Source organism: Xiphophorus maculatus, chromosome 17 (genome assembly GCF_002775205.1).
Source record: "Xiphophorus maculatus strain JP 163 A chromosome 17, X_maculatus-5.0-male, whole genome shotgun sequence".
NCBI classification, from domain to species: Eukaryota; Metazoa; Chordata; class Actinopteri; order Cyprinodontiformes; family Poeciliidae; genus Xiphophorus; species Xiphophorus maculatus.
In genome coordinates this window covers 15,288,495-15,309,114 of record NC_036459.1, presented here as the reverse complement: position 1 = coordinate 15,309,114, position 20,620 = coordinate 15,288,495, and positions in this window count along the sequence as shown.

Below are 20,620 nucleotides of genomic sequence, written 5' to 3'. Positions count from 1 at the left end.
CTATATCATCCAGTACACCTGACTGCATGACACTTATACATTACAATGTGACGTGCCAAGTTAAGTGGATTATTTGTTCTCAGGATAATTGATCCTCTAAAGGCAGAAGACAGAATAAATGTCTGACAGGTCATCGTTAGCTGGAATCCCACTCTATTTGCACTCCATTGCTTTCAGATTCTCTGCTAAAATATTTTCTACAAACTACTGGAAAAATATTTCTGAGTTCTCCTACATTTATGAGAACTCAATGTAGGAGATTAGATTTATCTTAATTGAATCAAGTATATCCAGTCTCCTAATTAGATTAGTTTTAGTTGAGGTAGCAGCTGTATTTGTGTTTTCTATTGATTTAGTCTTGATATTCACCCAAACCAAACCCCGACCATCCAGTGCATACTTTAGTGTGATTTGTGTATGTTTGTGCATGTCTCTGTCTGTTTGTCAGGTGATGGCCACTTCATATTTGGTCTGTTGCTGACAGTGGCTGCAGGGGGTAAAGATGTGACCCAATCAGTTCACTACGGCTCAGCTCTGCATGGCTCTAATTGACGCGTGTGTGTGTGTGTGTGTGTTTGGTTTTGTGTACTTGAGCTGAAATATGATTCACTGACAGCTGTCACATTACTTTTCTCAATCCTGATCTCTTCCATCTTGTTTATGTTCACATATTGTGAGTGATTTACAAGAAGGTGAGATTTGTGGCTTTGTTAGGTTCGGTAACTTTAGAGTTAACTTGAGATCTTTCATGTCAGTAGGATTTTTTAGTAAAATAGGAACTCACCACGGAGAAATATCTCATTGACCCGACCGTTAAGAGCAGATTTATGTTGTAAGCAAAACCACGTGATAATTTGCCTTTTATGACAAACATGGTATTGCCATTAACTCACACCCACATACTGCCATTTCTACTTTTATCTTGTACCCATAAACACTAGTTCAAACATTGCATATTAGTTTCTTCTAGTGATAGGTAATTGGTGCATCCAGAAAGTACTCAGTGTTGCATTTTTTCACATTTCAAGTCACAGCTTTCTTCAGAATTGTGTTTAATTGATGTATTTCATAAAAACTTTATGCAGAGATACCCAATTATGAAAATGTGATTAAAAAGTGATATTTTTTTGCTTATTTATTTATTGAAACACACAAAGCCAATAAATCACATTTACAGAAATATTCAGACTTTGCATTGAAAATCAACATTGATCTGTTTCCACTGAGTAATTAGCAAAAATCTCAAACTTTTTTCCAGAATGTTTATAATGGGGTATTTTTGTGTAGAATTTTGAAGAAAAGAAAAATTAAAACATTTGGACTTGAGCCATAACATAAAAACAAAATGTGGACAAAGTGAAGCTTTGCGAATATTTAAATGTTGCAAAAAATATAAATGTCAATTTTACGTAGTTGTATATTTTCTGCCGATAGAATGTTATTTTTCTGATTGTTGTAATTCTGACCTCTCTTTGGGCCACATTTCTTCATGTGAAAGTCTTCTAGTTTTTGCCAACCTTTATTCTCCACAGATTACTCAGTTCCTTTTCATCTGATGGAGACATTTGTAGGACAACCTCATAGATTAGTTGTAGAAATGGAGTGCTGTTTTCCTGTTGAGATCGCAACCCCACCACCGTGGCTTAAACAAACCTACATCATAAATTCACCCACATTTTGCCAGGGATGGGTGCAAATTTCCACCCCTGCTACTAAGGACCATCTATCCTCTACCCATTTTTTTTATAGGTTTTATATAGAACAAACAGTGCAAACTAAAGTGGCCTATGTTTCATGATAATCCATATGGTGAGCTTTGATGGCGTACAGGGACAGAGATGCCAGATATTTATTTTGCTCTTGATCAAAAATTTGCTCTAGTTAATTCTAGTTTTGGGAATCAACTAAGCTGCAGAATCATAATGTCTCTCTGCAAGCGTGAAAAGAACATAAAACCTGCTGTCCATATTTGCCAATAGAAAACAATAGCTTCTAAATAAGGCCTGGCGCTGTGACATGATCACTCTCCACCACACTGTTAGAATAAAAGCTTAGTCTCAAATTCTGACAAGATGCAGCTATGACGAAGCAATTATAGGTGTTCAACGCTAAATAGTTGTACTTTATGGGTGATTGCCTACAGAAATCTGTGCAGTATCATAACTTTAAATGCCTGAGAAAGCTGGTTAAATATGACGTCCTCTAATTCACTGGACCACGAGACTCACACAATGTCTTATGGAAACAATTAAGAATTGGATAACAACATACATATGACAGTTTGCTTTGGGTGTGTGTGAGTTACTTTTTGCAACCTTCTTTAGCTACCGTTTTTCCTGCAGGCTTCTCCCTTCTGAATAGTCACCTTTGAGGGAGTAAAAGAGTGTGTATTTGTGTGTTTAGACACTTGGCATAGAGCCCCCCTGGTTTTCCTTCATTTCCATATAATTAGATTGTGTGTGAAAGGCTACTTCCAGTGCATTGATTAAGTGCCAGATGAGAGGAGAGAAGAGGACACAAGCATCCCTGGGCACAACAGGAGCAGGAGGAGACACTACAATAACTTGTCACACACTAAAACATGCACACTTGCTCTTTCTCTTTATCGTTTTGTGTGACAGAATTGGAGCAGACAGCACTATCCTTTTTGTTTCCTTGAACTAACTCTTGTTCTGTGTCTTAATTTATGTTCCCCGTGACGTATTCTAGCTCGGTTGTTGTATGAATCTGCTTATTTGGCCTATATAAGGACAAAACTATCAGACATGGCTGAACTGTGCTGATCTTTGCTCGTTTCTCCTGCATACCAGAGGAAGAAAGAGCATGTCATGTCTTACACCTATTGCTGGCCCATAATTTTTCCTCGTGTATTCATTTGAAGCGGTGCTTTTGGATTTGTGAACTTTGTGCTGATTCAGGATGGTTGTGCTTTCTGCAACATGATGTAACCCATGAGAAAATGGTAAAGAATGTCAATATAACCCCGTTTCCTTAGGCTGTTATGGTGATTTAGTTGGGGATTTGTTTCTGGTGATTGGTTTGATTAAAGGTGAGAACTTGTCATTTTCCAGATAGACTTATGGTTTTAGAGCTTGACAAATAGTTTCTTTTGTGTTGTGCAAAGATGTGATGGAGTTGTTTTATCCATCAGATTTGGATAGTTTTTGTTTCATGTCAAAAGCTGTTTATTGGAATAGAATTTTGTGAGGCCTGCTTAGATAACTGTACTTGGCTTAGTTACAGTCAAAATCTGGAATTTGTCTTCAGACGGCGGAGCAACTCAATATCAAAGTGTTTTATATTCAATTAAAACCAACACAATTTTTTTTGTTTGACTAAACTCATTGTTAATCAGTTGATGAGCGTACAAACGTAAACTATAAACCCAATGCTTCTCCTCCAGGAACAAGATCAAGGTATCTGTTGCAACTCAGGAACCTTGCTTACATCTGTTTGTTAGAAAATTCCCTTTACTTTATCTGTTTCAAAGTAACACTTGGTCAATAATAAAGTGTGCTTATAAAGGAAAAGTTAGCTTGAATAGGGTAAATACAGTTGCACTTAAAATTACAACACATCTAATGATCTTGGATCAGCTTCTCCTATCCCTGCCAAAAAAAAGTAAAAAACATCCCCAATACGTGCTGTTGCCACTACCATGTGTTGCCATGGGGATAGTGTGTTCTATTATTGTCTCTTAAACAACCTATAGTGGCAATATTTTGTCAGTGACTTCAAGAGCCAACCAGTTTTATTCACATTTTGATAAGCTTCTTCAGTCTCCTTACACTTCAGGGAGATGTCGCCAATATATTAAAGGTGCTGGTTGGCGAAAGACACTGGTAAATTCCCTTTTTGCGTTCTACATCACCTAGGATTTCACAGGTAGGCCAAATGTTCTTCTACCTGACCTGATTCATTAAAGGGAAGTTGCTATATGGTGCTCACTCAATGACAGCTTTCTGTGTGCCGTTCTTCTCTTCCATAAAAGTTAGATTTGTTGGATTTTTGTATCATAGTTGTCTTTTGTCGGATTCTCCCACCTGACCGGGGGATGCCTATAACTCTTCCACAATATGCATGGGCCTTTTGGCTGCTTCACTGATTAATGCTACCCATGTCCAGTCATTATAGGTGAACAGAATGAATGATTCATTTTAAGAGGTCCATTTGACGAGTTGAGATGTTAAGTGCCCTGGATTTTGTTTTATAGCCCAACCTTATTTCAAAGTTCTTCACAACTTAATCTTTGACATATCATGTGCATGTCCTGGTGTTTATGACAGTGCAACAAATCTCTGAAGTCTTCACAAAACTGCTGGAGTTTATCTCGAGGTATCACAGTAAAGGGGGCTGAATACAAATTCACTACCACCTCTTCAGATTTTACTTGTAAAATCATGAAAATCATATTTGATATTGAAGAGTTAAAGGAATATAAACAGTTTTACTAAAGCACATATTTGCGAACCCAAGGCATTGCTATTTCTGAAAAAAAAAAAAAGATACAATGTGCTCAGTTGTAATATAAAACTAGAGCTGTTGTTGGCAGCTTTTGTCCTTAAGGGACAAGAATCTGGATGTGCAAAATGTCAATGTAAAGTATAAAGATTCCTAAAAAATAGTTACAATTTTCACTGCAGCTGCAACTGTCAGATAGTAAAAACTGACCATACATTTTAAAAATGTAAAATAAATCAGAATTATATTTGCAAACTGGCTGAGAAGCCGTTCATGTTTGAAGTTGTTTCTTCCTGATTGTTGGATTAAGAACTTGTCCCACTTCTTGTAAGGCTGCCACCCTGCTTGTAACAGCAGATTTGGTGGAGAGTGAACAAGATTGGACTTGGCAAGCCAAGTGGGGCTGCTTAAAGCCCTGGTTCAGTTTGGATAACAATCCCACCAGTACGCACAACTGCACTGTCGCTGTTCTCTGTGCTAAGCGCTAATTAGCAGAACAAAGCATCTGTTGTTCTTTTAAACACACGACAGTAAAAATGTTTCATCTACCCTCCTGTCGCCACTGATCTTCGGTTTCGACGTAGAAGTGAGGAGAATAAAACTGACAGCGCACACACTTGCTGTAAACGTAGACATAATTGTGCACAAATGTATCTACAAACCAGCATGCAAAGAAAGACATGCTGAGAAATGCACTCACTCACATGTTGGCTGCGTCCTCATGTGAGCTGACAGCAGCATCAGAGTAATGTACCATATTAAAGTGAACAGAAGCTTTACTATAAACATTGTTCCTCCCTTGGAGAAAGCCAGAGGCAGAGAGCAGGAGGTTCGTCTGAGAGAGACCGGGCCAGTGGCTAAGTGCTTATTACCCTGCCTCCCCTGACACACAAATATACACTTTGGTCCTCCACTGTCTGAGGTAGGTAAGAGGAGGCAATGGAGAATAAGAGGGAAAGATCACAACCTGGAAAAGAAGAAAGGTTAAATGAGTGGAATGGTTACAGACAGGAAAAAGACATATCAGCTACTCAGTCTTTTTCCCATCCCTGTGTTTTTCCTCCTCTTCCTCTCCATCTCTGTCTCTTGTGGCTTAAAGGGGGAGTGTGGGGGCAGAGCGCTCTTGTCTTGTTAAACGGCTGGCAGATGACAGAAAAATTAGAGGCATTTCGCTCTTGACAGGTTGTTGTGCGTGCACGCTTTTTTCTCCCCCCTTTTTTTTCTGCTTCAAATGTTTTTGTCAGTTGGTTTTCAGTCAAGCTGTCTCGGCAACACAATAAGTGCAACCTGTGCAGACGCAGGCAGAACCGCGTGTTGTGGATTTTTTATTTTTTATTTTTTGTCTGTGTTCTCACAGGAGAAGGATCTGATTTTATGTTTTCAGATTGGCGGCAACGGGAGGAGGGAGACGAGCCGTTTGCTCACAAAGACGTCTTCCCCTTCACTAATTATTGAGACAGGCTTTGATTGCCTGTTTGGAAACAGTTTCTCAAACAGCTGTAATGACAATGATTAGGCGGTGCTGCAAATTCTGTGCAGGCAAGGGGAGGAGTGTGCGATCAGTCCATTCAAACATTTTGCCACCTTGTGTTTACATGAAGGTTTTTGTGGCTTTCTCTGCTGTCATATTTGAATGTTGTTTGGTAAGATTATTTCTGTATTTTATTCTAAGTTCCTTTGTAGTGCCTTTCGTCTCGTCCATTTGCAAGGCATCCCCGTTTGAGATGACAGAGGTGCTTTTTGGCACTAACTACCACCTTCTGAAACGCTAAATGTTGTTAAATTGTTATTTTTGTGCAACGAAGAATGCTCTGGATTCTATCGTGGCCGTGAACAAATGGATACTTTTTATTCAGTATGTAAAAATCAAAAAGCTCTAGATAATAGACATTTATTACTTTCAGTTTACTTTTCAATTATGATTTACAGGGAAGATGCTTTGAGATAAGAGAATTGTGGAAAAGCTGAGGCCTAAGGCAATGTAAGAGGGCAATTAGCAATATAGCTTCTGCAACAGGTAGTACAAGGATCTGGTGTGTCACATGTTTTTGTCATTTTCTACTGAGGAAATGTGGAGATTTTACTTAATTAAAATGCACAACACTCACCAGGTGATTCATAGTATTTATTAGAAAGTGATTCATCACTTCTACTCTGGTTGTAACCCTCTCTTACAAAAGCACTTACATCAGTAGACTGTCTTGTTGATATGCTGACTGACTTGCAGTGTAATTATAAAACATTTTTTAAAAACTCAAATGAAATCCTGAAGGTACGCACAGCTCATGTGAATCATTGAATTGCTGAAGTTCATTAGTTTTCTGAGAATTGGGTATTAATTTTTATGGCATTATAATGGAGGATGAAAAATCTTATAAATAGCTTACATAAAAAGATGGTGTAAATATTTGTCTGGCGATTTTCTGTTCAACAAAGGTGTAGAGTTGCATGATTTATGCTCAGCTGCTGTAAACCCCCGAATAAGAGAAGATGAAAGAGTAAGACAATACTATCCAATTTTATAAATAGACGTCTGAGCTGCTATACCAATATTTTAGCAATAATAATAAATCTTGGTGAGAAAGTGTTGCATTGTTAAAGAATCAAAAGGAGTATTTAGTTTTAGCTATTTGAGTTGGTTGATCGGGTTAGAAATGCTGTAGTTATATAATAATAATAACTACCCAACTTACTGCCAATCTACAGAGGTGGTCAATATTGTTGTCCACGGTTTATATTGGTTTTTACAGCAACAGTTATCACCACACATTAAAAGCCATCAAATTGAACCTCCCTCCTGACCTGGATAAGTCAGTCAACAATAAACAGCAGCAGAACAAACATCAGTGCTATTAATGCAAGGAGGAAGCCAGAGGGCACAGCTGATCTGATTGGCCTAAAGCAACATCTCCACACACTGACGGCATGCTTGTACTAAAAGTAGAACAGGTGGGAAAGTAAGTCGACAGAAAAAAAAAAGTTTTAAAGACTGAAATGAACTTTAATGGATATTTTCTTGATGCAGTGTTGCTTCCTACTCCAAGGTGTTTAGTTGAGTGATTTAATTTGCACTGAAGGAAATTACTATTGGTAATATGTAGAAAAAGAGTTAGCATTGAAACTTAACTCTGATGTACAAATAGACAAAGAAGCGGAGTATTTATTTATTTATTTTTTTAGATTTGATTTCACATTCACTTATAGTGCTTTTTTCCAAATGCAAACTTTCCTTATGTTTAAAGCAGGGGTCCCCAAACTTTCTCCTGTGAGGGCCACATAACTTGTCCCTTCTCTGATGGGGGGCCGGGGTCAGTTTGTAACAGAAAAAGTGTGACGATTGTAAGAGTCCTAAACATAAAAATGTATTGTTTTTCAGAAAGCACAATCAAATAACCTTTTCTGGATTCTTCAGAGAACAAAAGTCAGGAAATAACACTATTTATGAAATAAATAATAACCAAATAACACTGGGTTCTCCACATAAAAAAAAGGGATAGGGTCAATTATATGCATGTATAAAATAGTTACTAACTAATAGTTAATAATAAATAAAGTTCATTACTAAGGAACATTTATTTTATTGCAAAAGTCCAACTTATCAAAAAAAATGCACGTATATGAAAATACTCTGGTATTGTTCAGGGGGCCAGACCAAATGTGGAGGCGGGCTGCATCTGGCCCGCGGGCCGTAGTTTGGGGACCACTGGTTTAAAGTGAAGAAAAATCTTCCTCAACAGTAGACATTTTGTCAAGAAATATCAAGGTTGATATTTGATTTTTGTCTACGTTGTTCAGATTGTCAGCTTATTTTAGTTTGTCTGAAGATCATCAGCCCTTTTGTCTTCTCTTTGATCATTTATTTTCTTATACAAACTCTTTTGTTTTTCCCTTTTAGGTCTTAAAACGTAATTTTCGGACACTTTTAATTTTTGCTTTTGCATTTCATATTTACAAATCAAATGACCCAACATGCAAGTTGGGATTCAACATAATGCTAAAAACTGTTGCGCTGTTCTCAGTTTTCTTGAATCTTTGAAAAGACACAAAAGTCTACACTAGACAGTCACAAATTGATTAGGTAATTAGTCCCTTGATTAGATGAAGCATCAAAGCCTAAATTGTTGCTTGTAAAAGTCTAACAAGCATGCAAACCTTGCTCTAAAAGTTGCTTGTAGAAAGTCAGAAACTACAACAAAACTGTTTCTCCAGATGATCTCTAGACTCCAGAGTAAAGTGACATTAAAATGTAAGACAGGGTCTGCAGCATGTCAACATTGGAGCATTACAACAGTGCTGAGTGCTGAGCTTGCCATTTGTACAGTATATCTGACTTAAACACTGTTCACAGCTTGCAGTTGGAAACCTGTGTCTGAATATCACTTGAGATGTTGAAGTAATTAAACGTCTTGATAAAAATGTCAATATTTTACAATATTTTTACTAACAGTCACAACTCAACACGGGTCAAATGTAATCTGATTTATTGTTTGATTTATTGCCTAAGATTGTGCAATTTATTTTAATTAGCAGCTCTCTTTTCCTTGTACCTACTCTGATAAAAGTAACACCAAAAGGAGGCAGAAGTGGACCAAGTTGTTTGATACCTGCCAAAACAATTTTCTACCCATGAACACTAGCCCAATATGCAACTTAAAAACAGACCACTTTTATTTTTGCTATTATTTTTATGTAGAAAGAATTACTGGAAACTAAGGCAACAGATGTGGTACAGTATTTCTTCCAAAATACATCCTATTCCTCTACATTGATCCAGCCAACTTATATTAGATAAAGAAATTTTGGATGGCATTCAGGTACATCTTAAGAAATTATAAAATCATCATATAGTTTTATTGCAATTTCATATAGTTTATTTCTCTTGAATGTGATGGTTGTGGCTTACAGCCCAAAATTCAGATGGATTTTTATCAAGACTGAAGCCAGAACCAGCAATACTGACCAGACAAAAACTGTTATCAAATGAACTTTCTAACACCTCAGCAGTATTGATGATGTAGCTCATTCAAAAGGAGGCTCAACCAGGAGTTAAAAGTGCATACAGTGGGGTAAATGGACATTATTCAGTAAATGGTATTTAAATTTTCTTACAAAAGTCAGAATCCTCAAAAATAAACAGAATTCAAACACTTATCACTGTTCTGCATTCAGTGAATCAGTTTAATGGCTTTCACTTCTTGAACTGAATTCTTGCAATGTTTGAAATTTATCGTATCTTTTATAAAAGTATGTTTTAATTGGTGGAAACAATTTTTAACCTAATAAAATCAAATGGGGGACTGTTCATCTGCAAGACTTCTGGGGTAATCATAGTCATTTTTTTTCACGTATTGCTTTAATTCCTTTGAGAGATTTCAATTAAATTATGTACAACTGACAATGGAGCATTATCTCTTTGGTGAAATCCTTAGACCCCTCCTGCACCCTTTCAATGCTGCACTGGCAGTCAGGTGCTTCTGGCCTGATTGTCTACAATGCAAAGTTTGTTCAGCTGGACTGTAAGACATTCCTTGTCTGCTTTCGGAGGGTATATCAGGAGACTCACACAACCCCTTACAAATGATGCTGCTTTCCCTAATGTTGTTGGTTCACCGAGAACAAGTAATCACATTAAAACATTAAGCAGCACATCTGGTGCATTCGTCTGCTCTGACTTCTCCAAGCACTGTCTTTTTTTGTGTGTGTATGTTTTAGCTGGGCTGACAATGAGGAAGCTATAACAGACCAAACATGTGTCTTTGTGTGTCTTTTAAAACAGAGGTGTGAGAGATGAGGAGGGAAAGGAGAGATAGGCAGGAAGACGGAGAGCTGTAATTTAGCAGGCTGACAGAGGAAGTGAGATCTCTCAAGGGGTGTGTGAATGTGACAGTCTAAATGAAAAGAGACATCGGTGGGTGTACATGTTTGTGTGGACATGAAGAGTGAGCTGTGCTCGCTGTTTTACTCACCCTGTCAAATCCAAGACGACTCTTAAGTGTTTTTATCAACCCTTCTTCCCTGTTAACCCTCCGGGTGGGAAGTTGCGTTTGCGTAGCCGTTTTTCCTGGGATGATTTGTTATGCACGTGGTAGCCTTCCTTCTCATAAACGGTCATGCAGAAATATTTGAAACTTTTAATGCTCTACCACACAACCACAAACTTAACTGTATGCCATTTGGAGTTACGGTATGTCATTGACCAACAAAAAAGTAGTGCATCATTGTGAAGGGGAAGGAAATTATGCACATTTTCTTATCCAAATAATCTGAAAGGGCAGCTTGACATATTCATTTAGTTCCCTTCACTCTGATACCGTAAAATAAAACCAACTCTTACAAACTATGTCTAATCTAATTAGTAAACAGGATCCGCCTATGTGTGATTTAATCTCTGTATTAATAAGCTACCAAGACATGGCTGTCCAGCTGACCTGACGACAACGCCAAGGAGAGTATTACTACAAAAAATACGGAACCATGGCAATTCTGGAGGAGCTGCAGATCTGTTAACAGGACATCCATTAGTCATAGGCTCTACAAATTTGGCCTTTATAGGGAAGTGGCAAGAAGAAAGTCACTGTTGCAAGAAAGCCATAGGAAATCCCATTAGCAGTAATGGAACACAGTGTGCATGTAAGGAACAGGGTATGTGACAATGGTAAGAGCAAAAGAACTTCTTACCCTAAGAGATGTGTGGTGGAAAATTGACTAACTGCACATTAGCCTGATCATGCAGTCTGTACAGTGAAACATGGCAGTGGCATCATCATGCTGTGGAGATGTATTCCTTCTGAAGAGACAGGGCAGTTGGTCCGATCTGATATGGGACTTAGAAGGTTCACTTGTATGGTCAACAGTTTATTTCCATTGACAGTTTAGATCAAAGTATATTCATGCAGAAGAGCCTAGTCAAAGTCTGCATCTTTATTGAATACAGAAACGGTCAGAAGCCTAGAAAGCCGATCTCAGATGTTTTGCAAATAAAAGTGGGTGAAAAATGCCCAGAGATGTCCATAGTTTGTAAAGACATTCCCCAAAAGATTTGGAGCTGGAATTGGGAATGACGTTTCTGCAAGTGACAGACTCAGGAGAGCTGAATATAAATGCATAGCACATTTTACAAATGTGAATTTTCCTTCTCCTTCACAATGATGAACTACTTTGTGTTGATCCATCACCTAAGATCCAAATGACCATCCTTCTATTGTCTGGGGTTCTGTTACTCTAAGGACCCAATCTTAGACGTCCCTCCAGCTCATTGTGGGTTTTCCAAAGGAACCTGCAGGCCAAGTGGGATCTGTAATCCCCCCAGTGAGCTCTGGGTCTTCCCTGGGGTCTCCTCCCAGTCGGATGTGTCTGGTAAACCTCCAATAGGGAGGCCTTAGTTCAGTTGACAACAAAACCTGATAGAATGCTTTAACTAGAGACCCGAACTAAAGTATATGAGACAAAGTGGTAAAATTAACCAGTGTTTTACAAAGAAAGTTCAGTGACCTAATATTCCTCTCTGTCGGTTAGAGCTATTATGTATTGTAATATATGCAAACTGTTAAGTTACCAGACATATTCGTTGAGGAGGTGTGATCTTTTTCATGCTTTTTGTGGCCTGTACTTTCTACGAGAGACTGCTGTACATCACTGATGAGTAACAGTGCTCTCAGTCACCAGTGAGTGGAGTTCCAGCACTACAAGCTGATTCAGCCAGTGAGTTAGTGAGTCACTTCATTGAGCTGCGTTTCAGGTTTTCATGTTCAGCTTAAATATTTTGACACAGAGATACCAACTTAGGAAGTCATTAAAAACACCAGCCCCCCTTTCTTGTGCTGAATGATGTAAACACAAAAAAGTGACTAATTTAAACATTAGTGTAGTATGCTTAAATTATTCACTGCTATATATTAGACTTTACTCCAGAAAGGATCATTTCTATTTGATCCATGGATGCATCATGAGAAACAGAAGACTGTTGAATGTTATTTTTGTCTGGTGTACATTACAGGAAATGTGTTAACATAAATGCAAAGGTTGATCCATTATCACTGCTATAGTTGTTATTTTCACACTTTTTGGGGGTATTTATAGCATTAGAACTTTATCTGAAAGGGTTATCTCTTGCAGCTTTGTTCCGCTCCTCTTCTGAATTTACCTAAAGTGAAGTTTCTAGAAGTTGCTGCACAAAATATTGTACAACTCGCACTGAATGGGTCATAAGGGCAAGTCTGCAGCAGATCCAGGCGTCTGCAAATCCATAGGTCATGCACTGTTTTATACTATGCTCTCACTGACCCATGTCAGCAGCACATGGTTGACAAAAGCAAACTTTGATACAAACAATAAGGTCTAGTTTTTGCACAAAGAAAAGCTTCCCACAGCTGACCTCTGCTGTGGTGGCTAGTTCATGTCCAAGACATGCTGCAGCTATTTATTGTGGCAAATTGATCGCACCACACAATAACTGTTAAAGGGACATGTCAAGGTTTTGAGTTCCTCGCACTAAAAACAAGCTGTTTGAAATAGCACCTGCTTTTGCATGGGTTTGTTTATTTTTAATGCTCAGACCTGATGTGGTGTGCACCATTCTCACAGTTTACCTTTTTTTTTTTAATCTTCTTGGTATTTCCACGTAATTTGGCTAACAAATGAAATAAGTTTTTTTCTTTTTTGCATTTGCTAATAGTGTGAAACTAAAAGTTTTTTTGAAGACAGAAAGTTGATTCATAATGTTGTCATCTTGCAAATGGCATTAGAGATACCTATTGAGAAATGCTCTGAATTTAACTGCCATTTTAAGGTGTTTTTCATTCAAACCTCCATCTATTACAATGTGATGTTTTGTATGGGCGAAAAAGTGTTTAGAAATTTAGCTGAACCTGGCTTGCCATTCTTTGTGGTCAGCTTGTGTGATAAGAAAACGAGTTTCTCAAGACTTGTAGTTGATAATACTTTGTGTTTGTTATTTGACCTTCTTGAGCAATTTCTCAGAAGCATAACTTTAGCTAAATTCTATTTGCATGTGTTGTCTTCAATTCCTTCCTCTTTTTTTTTTCAAGGCTTGTCTTTGTGACATGTCCCATCTTGCTTCCCTTTTCTTCTGAAAGAGGTTTCTCATTCTTAACATCTTTTATTTTAGGAAAGCAAAGCAGAGCGGGGTGTTAGGGCTGCCGGTGGTGTGCTTTTATTTTCATTGTTCACCTAAGTATTCACTTTTCCAGAAACCCTGAACTACTGACTTTGTGCAGTAAATTTATACATTCTCCATGGCAACATTATTGTCATCTTCTGATGCTGGTGACTGAAAAGGTTGAAGTCATAAAAGGTGTGATGTGCCTTAGTACTCAGCCCCCTTTATTTTCCTGTTAACCCTTAAAAAAATCCAGTGCAATTAAAGGCCTTCAGATAACAGCAAAGTAGTAAAAGGAGTTTGTGGATTTTGAAAGCAAGCAGATGAATATGTTGAACATTTCATTGTTTACTGTTAAAGCCATTATTCAAAAATAGAAAATATTTCTCAATGCTGTGGCAGTTTTGCTCAAAAACTGTATTTCCAGTCTGTTCCCCCTTGTACTGCGCTGCTGATAATTATTATGGCATTAAATTTGTCCCACCAATCTGAGCGTTGAGTAAGACTGACTCAAGTTCATATATCAACGTGAACAAAAAATAATTAGCGGTGTGAGAGTTTAAATCTCAGTTCGTACTCCACTGTGACACCGGCTTTGTGCTTGAACCATGCTCCACTGGTTCAAACATATTTCGAATTGAAACGTTGAAACAGACTGCATCTGTAAACGATGTTACCTGCAGCGATAAATTCTCTGCCCAGGTGTCGCCTCTCCTTACCGTCTTTTAGTGACAGATCAGATGAGTCAGAGATGATAATCACATTTAACATTTCCTACATCAATGCAAAAGAGCTTCCCTTCACTAAGATCCAGTCTGAAATCATTTTTCATAAGGAAATGACTTGAACGTAATGAAACGCTGAGTGTGAGCTCTTAAGAGCTGTTCAGCAATGTGAACACATTTGCACTTGTAATTTAGGTTTTCTTTTTTTTCCAGAATTTAATTTCATTTTATCTGGGATGTTTTAAGTTTAAATTAAAAAAAAAATGATATTGACAATATTGACAAATCAATATTGGAATTAATGGGGTTTTTTTTAAAGATGTTACTGATCCATTTTTAATTTCCTCTCTGCAATTTCTCTTTTTATCCAAACATTATTTTTATTCAGGCCCAGAAAAGCTGTACAGTAAGCAACACTGATTAGAGGAAAGGTGATGAATTGGCCTCAAAATATTGACATTTTTACTAATATTCCCATTTATATAAAAGTTCTATGTATGAGCTCTGATTTTATACTTTTGCACACTAAGAGCACTGATCTTTCAAGGAAGCAGCATTTCCCAACTTAATTTAATGCCTTCATTTTAGATTTATCTTAGAAATGGTTCATACATAATCCAAATGTTTTACAAAGTTAAGAGTTAAGTACGCTAACTTCAAGCACCAAAACATTTTGTCCATGTAGGTAAATATGTTTTTACACAAATTTACAGAATTTTCTAAAATGCTTTTCCATTTTTCAGACCTGAATAATCTCCTACCCATTTGATATAGTGCGAGTAATTTTGAATGCTGTATGTTGACAATGCATGAGCATTAAGACAAAAAAATATATAAATCATTGATCAGATGGAAAAATAAAGAAAATACGTGAGGTAATTCTTCAGTCATTCAACTATAAGTGATTTCTTGAAGACAAACTGCAAAAGATTGCAACCTTTGCCTTAAATACTCCTCAGAGTGAGTGAATGTCAAAAATAGGTAACAGTATTGTCATTTTATGCAGACTTCATACTTTGAGTTGGACTTTGCAAAGGATCTTTGTGTTCAGGTTCTTTTATAGTGCATTAAATGGGATGCACCAGGTTTTCTTTTTTCATGCTCAATAGTTTTCAGTACATGTGAATGCTTATTAAAGGCATTAAAGGAACAAAAACAATTTTCTTGGGTTGTACGTGAGATTGTGTTCATATAGTTCTTTTTTATTTTTTTTATTTTACATTTTCCCACTTGTTAGAGATATAATAATTGAAATAACACTCCAAAGCTCTGAACTTATGCGAGAGTTGGCAGTTCATTCATCCAGATTAAGCAGACAGTTGAAATGAATCAGCCACTCAGCCGACCAATCTGATCTCAGACTAGTTATCAACCCTCCTACATGCGAAACGCATGAATCGATGTGACGAATGCTGATCCCAGATCTGAGCAGCGAGAGCTCGGGTTGCTCCTAAACAGGAAGTAGATGAGATCAAACACACCAATCAGATTGTGGTGCAGGGAGACTAAACATCATCACCCCACAGGAAGGAAGTAGCAATGTCTGAATTACACTGACTAATGTCTGTGTGTTGGCGTGCACACGTGTGTGTGTTGGTGGTGGATGTCTGATTTACCCAGACTAGCATTTACATCCCACATCCAACTGTTTAACGGTGAAACACTGCAACCTTCCAGCAAATAGTAATGATTAGACTGAGGGGAACGCTTATAATGTTTGTCCAATTGCCTACAAGCTGTGTATAAATGTGTGTGTATACTGTATATACATGTATGTGCGTGTGTGTATGTGAGCAGGGGTTGGAGGTCCTTCTCGGACCACCTTGGTGAACAATGGCCCTTTTATTTCTCCAGAACATTTGACTCTGTGTCTCACCAAGCACACATGCACAGCCGGAGAGGAAACGCAGATTCAGAGGGCTCCACAAGAACGTGCACGCATTCATTCACTAAATCCTCAGGGGTATCCATCGGGGGTCAGTTTTCACTTATCTTAGACACACGTGTGCGTGTGTTTATGTGTGTGATTGTGGGGTTTTGTGGAGTTAGTCAGGTAATTTGGTCGTCAGCTTTAGACAGCGAGGAATGCAGTGGCGGTGGTTGGTTACACTTTTTTAATTGACGGGGGCAGGGGAAAGGAAACAAAACCAGAGCGACCCCCCGAAATAATCAACTGTCTTTGTTACTTCATTAATATTTAAAGAAAAGATGTTCCCCAATATATTATGGAAAGATATTTAAACTTAAATCAAAAGTGTCATTGCTAATTCTTAAGTCGCAGATGGCCCTACTTGAGCTCCAGTTGGTGTCCTAAAGCTTTATTTAGTACAACCAAACATCCTACATTAACGGTTCCAACAATTAAAAACGTTGCTTTTCCAGGTGCAACATTCCTAGCAGCAGTTTCCTTACATGTGAGGTGCATTTGATACAAAGCAACGCCATCTACACAGATTGGACTGATGGAGTAATTTCTGGTGGAACTTTTAAAAGTTTACTTATGTCATTTGTTTTCTAAGTTAAATCAATTCTCCATAAGTATGAATAAACATGGATCTGATCACAGCACAAACGAAAAGCAAAGTGAGCCCTCACAACAAAAACCTAAACCTTGAAGAATTTTTCAGAAACGTTTGCACGTCCTTTTTCTGATACATCTGTAGATGTGTTGTTTGTTTTCCCAGACTATTGTAGCCTAAAAGCCAACCTAATTTTTATTTTTTATTTTTAAAAAAATTTTTTTTAGAAGTTCTCGTGCTAGAGATTTAGGTTGGACATTTCTAATTGATGTAACAGTAAAGCCACCATAAAGCACGTTTGGCTTTCTCTGTGGTAATTTGTGATAGCATAAAGCTGCTGTTGGGTAATAGAAAATGTGTCCAGGCCGCCATGAACACCTGCTGTGCACCAGAGCCAAAGCGGCCAGGATCGTCCACCTCGGCGCCATCCATTAGCCAGAAAGAAAGCATTGCAGAGGCAAGAGGTGATATGTAATTTCATTGCACGCCTGTTTATTTTTAGTTTTAAAAAAAATACATTTTTATTGAATTTTTAACATTCACTGCTTGTACATTTATAATTAACAATCTAAAAATACGTGCAGTCATCAGTTGTTGATGTTCAGTCATCAACAGGAACAGTGTGGCTCTGGGTGTTGTGCGTCTCACCGTGTCTGTGCTTCCAGTGCCTGAAACAGATAACAACTACAAGTTTGCCATCTGCAACTGTCCCAGGCTCTGTGCTTGATAGCTGTGAGCCCCAAATGACCAGATGTTTCATCACTATTATGGGTTTAGAGCTGATCTCAATGGGCAGATGTGTGTCTCTCCTGACTGATTGTTGTTATGATAGAGCATAGTCTGATTACCTCTTCTGATTAGGCCAATGGGCCGCTAATCCTTCCACAGCCACTCCTGATCCAGCATGTCAGTTATACAACTCCAGCTTATAAACACAGTAGGAGGTGATAAAACCAGTGGGAAGAGGAAAAAATAAATAAATTCACCCCACACACATATAGGTAAATGCGCCCTGATTTTAGATTTAATAGCACACACACATGCACACACTCAGAGAGGTAGGTATGGTTGTGATGTCCGGGTTTATAACGTGAGCTCGGCTGCTTATCCCAAATGTCATGTTCATCTGATCCGTATTAAAGACCCTGTGACAATGGAACAGATGGGGCTGCCTTTTGTCCTGTAAGTCCTCCTAGGACACGGACACACACACACTCGCACACCCCCACACAGATGTACACACAGACAGACATACATGTATATCCATGCAGACTTGGTCCTCTGTGATTTTTATTTATTTATTTTTTTTCCATGTGAGTCGGGTTGAGGTTGTGTGATTGTGTTTAGCCAAGCAGAGTGATTGTGCTCTACAGGGGAGCCAGCCTGCACTCGCCACACCAGACGGACGTCAGAACACACACACACACACCCACACCCACACATGCATAATAAGACAAACACGCAAATATAGCCGCTTTTTTAATAAAATGATCATCTGATTTTTGCTTTCCTGTAGCAATGTTGTATACGGTACTTGGCAAAGTTAATCATACCCTCAATTGCTGTCACATTACAACCACAAACTAAAAATGTACTCTACAAGCATTTTATAGACCAACACAATATAATGTGTGACTGTCAAGTGAAATGCTTAAAAAAGGAATACCTTCCAGAACCTTCTTTTCACTTCAATTACTGCAAATCTTTAGGTTTATATCTCGGCACTATTTGTTAGGTTCACCTTTGGATGCGAACTTTGAATAATATATATTCCTGCAGTGGCTCATCCCGAAACATACCTGTGACAAGCAAGTGAAACAGGTATTTTCTTCTGGGTTTGAATTGTTCTAGTTACATGAATTTCCATTGATTCATTCCTTTTCAGCTCCTCAACATCTACAAAAATGTATTACTAACTTTTGTATGAGCAGGCTCCTTAATAATATTGCATATATAACGTTAAGGATACGCAATCTGTGACCTTCTCAGCCTGACCCACTTTTAATATCTTGATATTTGTTTCTCTGCAAATATTTTTAACTCTGCTGCCCCAGAGAGTTGTGGCCCACTCTCAGTGGTCTGCGAGAAGTACAATAATGGATGCATTGTTTTCCAGGTGGGAGAGAGTAAGAGAACATTAGCTCTCCTGTGCCTTTCCCCCCTGAAGGCTTTTCCTCATTGCATTTGTCTTTTTTTGTGTGTGTATTTACCTGTTTGTACATTAGTGCAAATCTATTCCTAATTAAATGGTCGAGGAACTAATACAGGTAAATATTTCTGCGCTTTTTGTTGAATGCACATCTGCTCTAGTTGTGTGTGTGTGTGTGTGTGTGTGTTACCTCTCTGGGCATTGTGGAGTGGCAATTGTGCAGACACAGTGGAGAAGAGGGAGACCAGCTAGCAGCATAAAGCCACCAGTCCAGCTCAGCGACTTCACTAGCAGCCAGCCGGTCCCACTCGCCATGCACCTGGCGTCCCCTCACACACCGCCGTTATTAATTGCTAATACATATTTATGTGGCACAAATTTGCCATTTGTTTATGCATAAAATTATCAATAGCGCAGGGCGCCAAGCCAGAGAAAATGGTGACCTTTATAAAGAGAAATAAATGGAACTGAATGCGCGTGCGCCCCTGTGTGTGCGTATACATCCAGTAGTGAATGTTTAGGGGGAGGTGTTGGGTTGGAACAAGGGGACGAGGGTTTTGGTTTTGTGGCTGGACGTGGCAAAGAGGCAGTTGAGCGCTGCCAAGAGGAGATCCACTGATCTGGATTTTCTTTTACATGCAATAAGCTCTTTTTGTCCTTAGCGTTATTAGCTGTTTGTGTTCACAGAGGCTGCACTTTGAAATGCCAGCCAGTTCATATTTTAATATTGTCAGTTCTTTTATTTTGTTGTTGTGTTTGGTACAAACAGTTGAAACCAGATATATCTTCACTGTAAAAACAAACAAAACATGTTTTATCACTGTTTGACCTTACATGTGACCGAGCCCCAGATAACAAGGGAATGCTTAGAGGCAATGTTAAGTAGACTATCATGTTCTGTTCATCAATGACAAATCTGGCTTTAATGGGTACACACTTAATACAGATGCCTACATGTAATGCATTTTTTTTCTGTGGCTGAGGTACAAAAGTGTAAAGAGGGCGTTGTATATTGGTATAAAGTGACATTATTTAGGTTTAGAACATTTTTGAATTATTGTTTTTAAAAAAGAAAGCGCTGTAAATCTGAGTACAAAGCCAACATTAGGTCAGTTTGGCCCAGCCCAGAAAAAGCTGTGGAATGAGATTATCTAAACTGGTTTAAGAACATGAAAACCCCCAAAGCTTCATGATTAGCATGTTGTAAAAATGCACATTTGTTATTACATATCTGTAGATATTTTTGGTTGCTGCTTAAGATTTTCTGGGTTCCCGTTGTCATTGTAAGTATGTCAAGCAACCATGCAAAGACTGAAAATGGTAATTTCTTTTGACAGAGGCAGGCTGTTTCCCTGTGCTTCAAGCCCTTACACTAAACTAAACTAACAGCCGCAGGCTGTTGCTTTAGTTTTCGCAAACAGGACTTGCAGAACTGCTCTGGCCTGTCTTGGTCTGCAGAGTTATGAAAGATAAAAGGCTGTAGCTCATTTGTTCTTTGCTGCAGTTTGTTGAAAAATAAAAGACGCTAAACCAAATGTGAACAGAAACCAGATTATTTCAGAGCTAAACTTTATTTTTACTCTGTAATAATTTAAACTTCTTTATTTTGTTTTTTTATTTCCTTTTTCTTTCATTAGGGGTTCCCCCT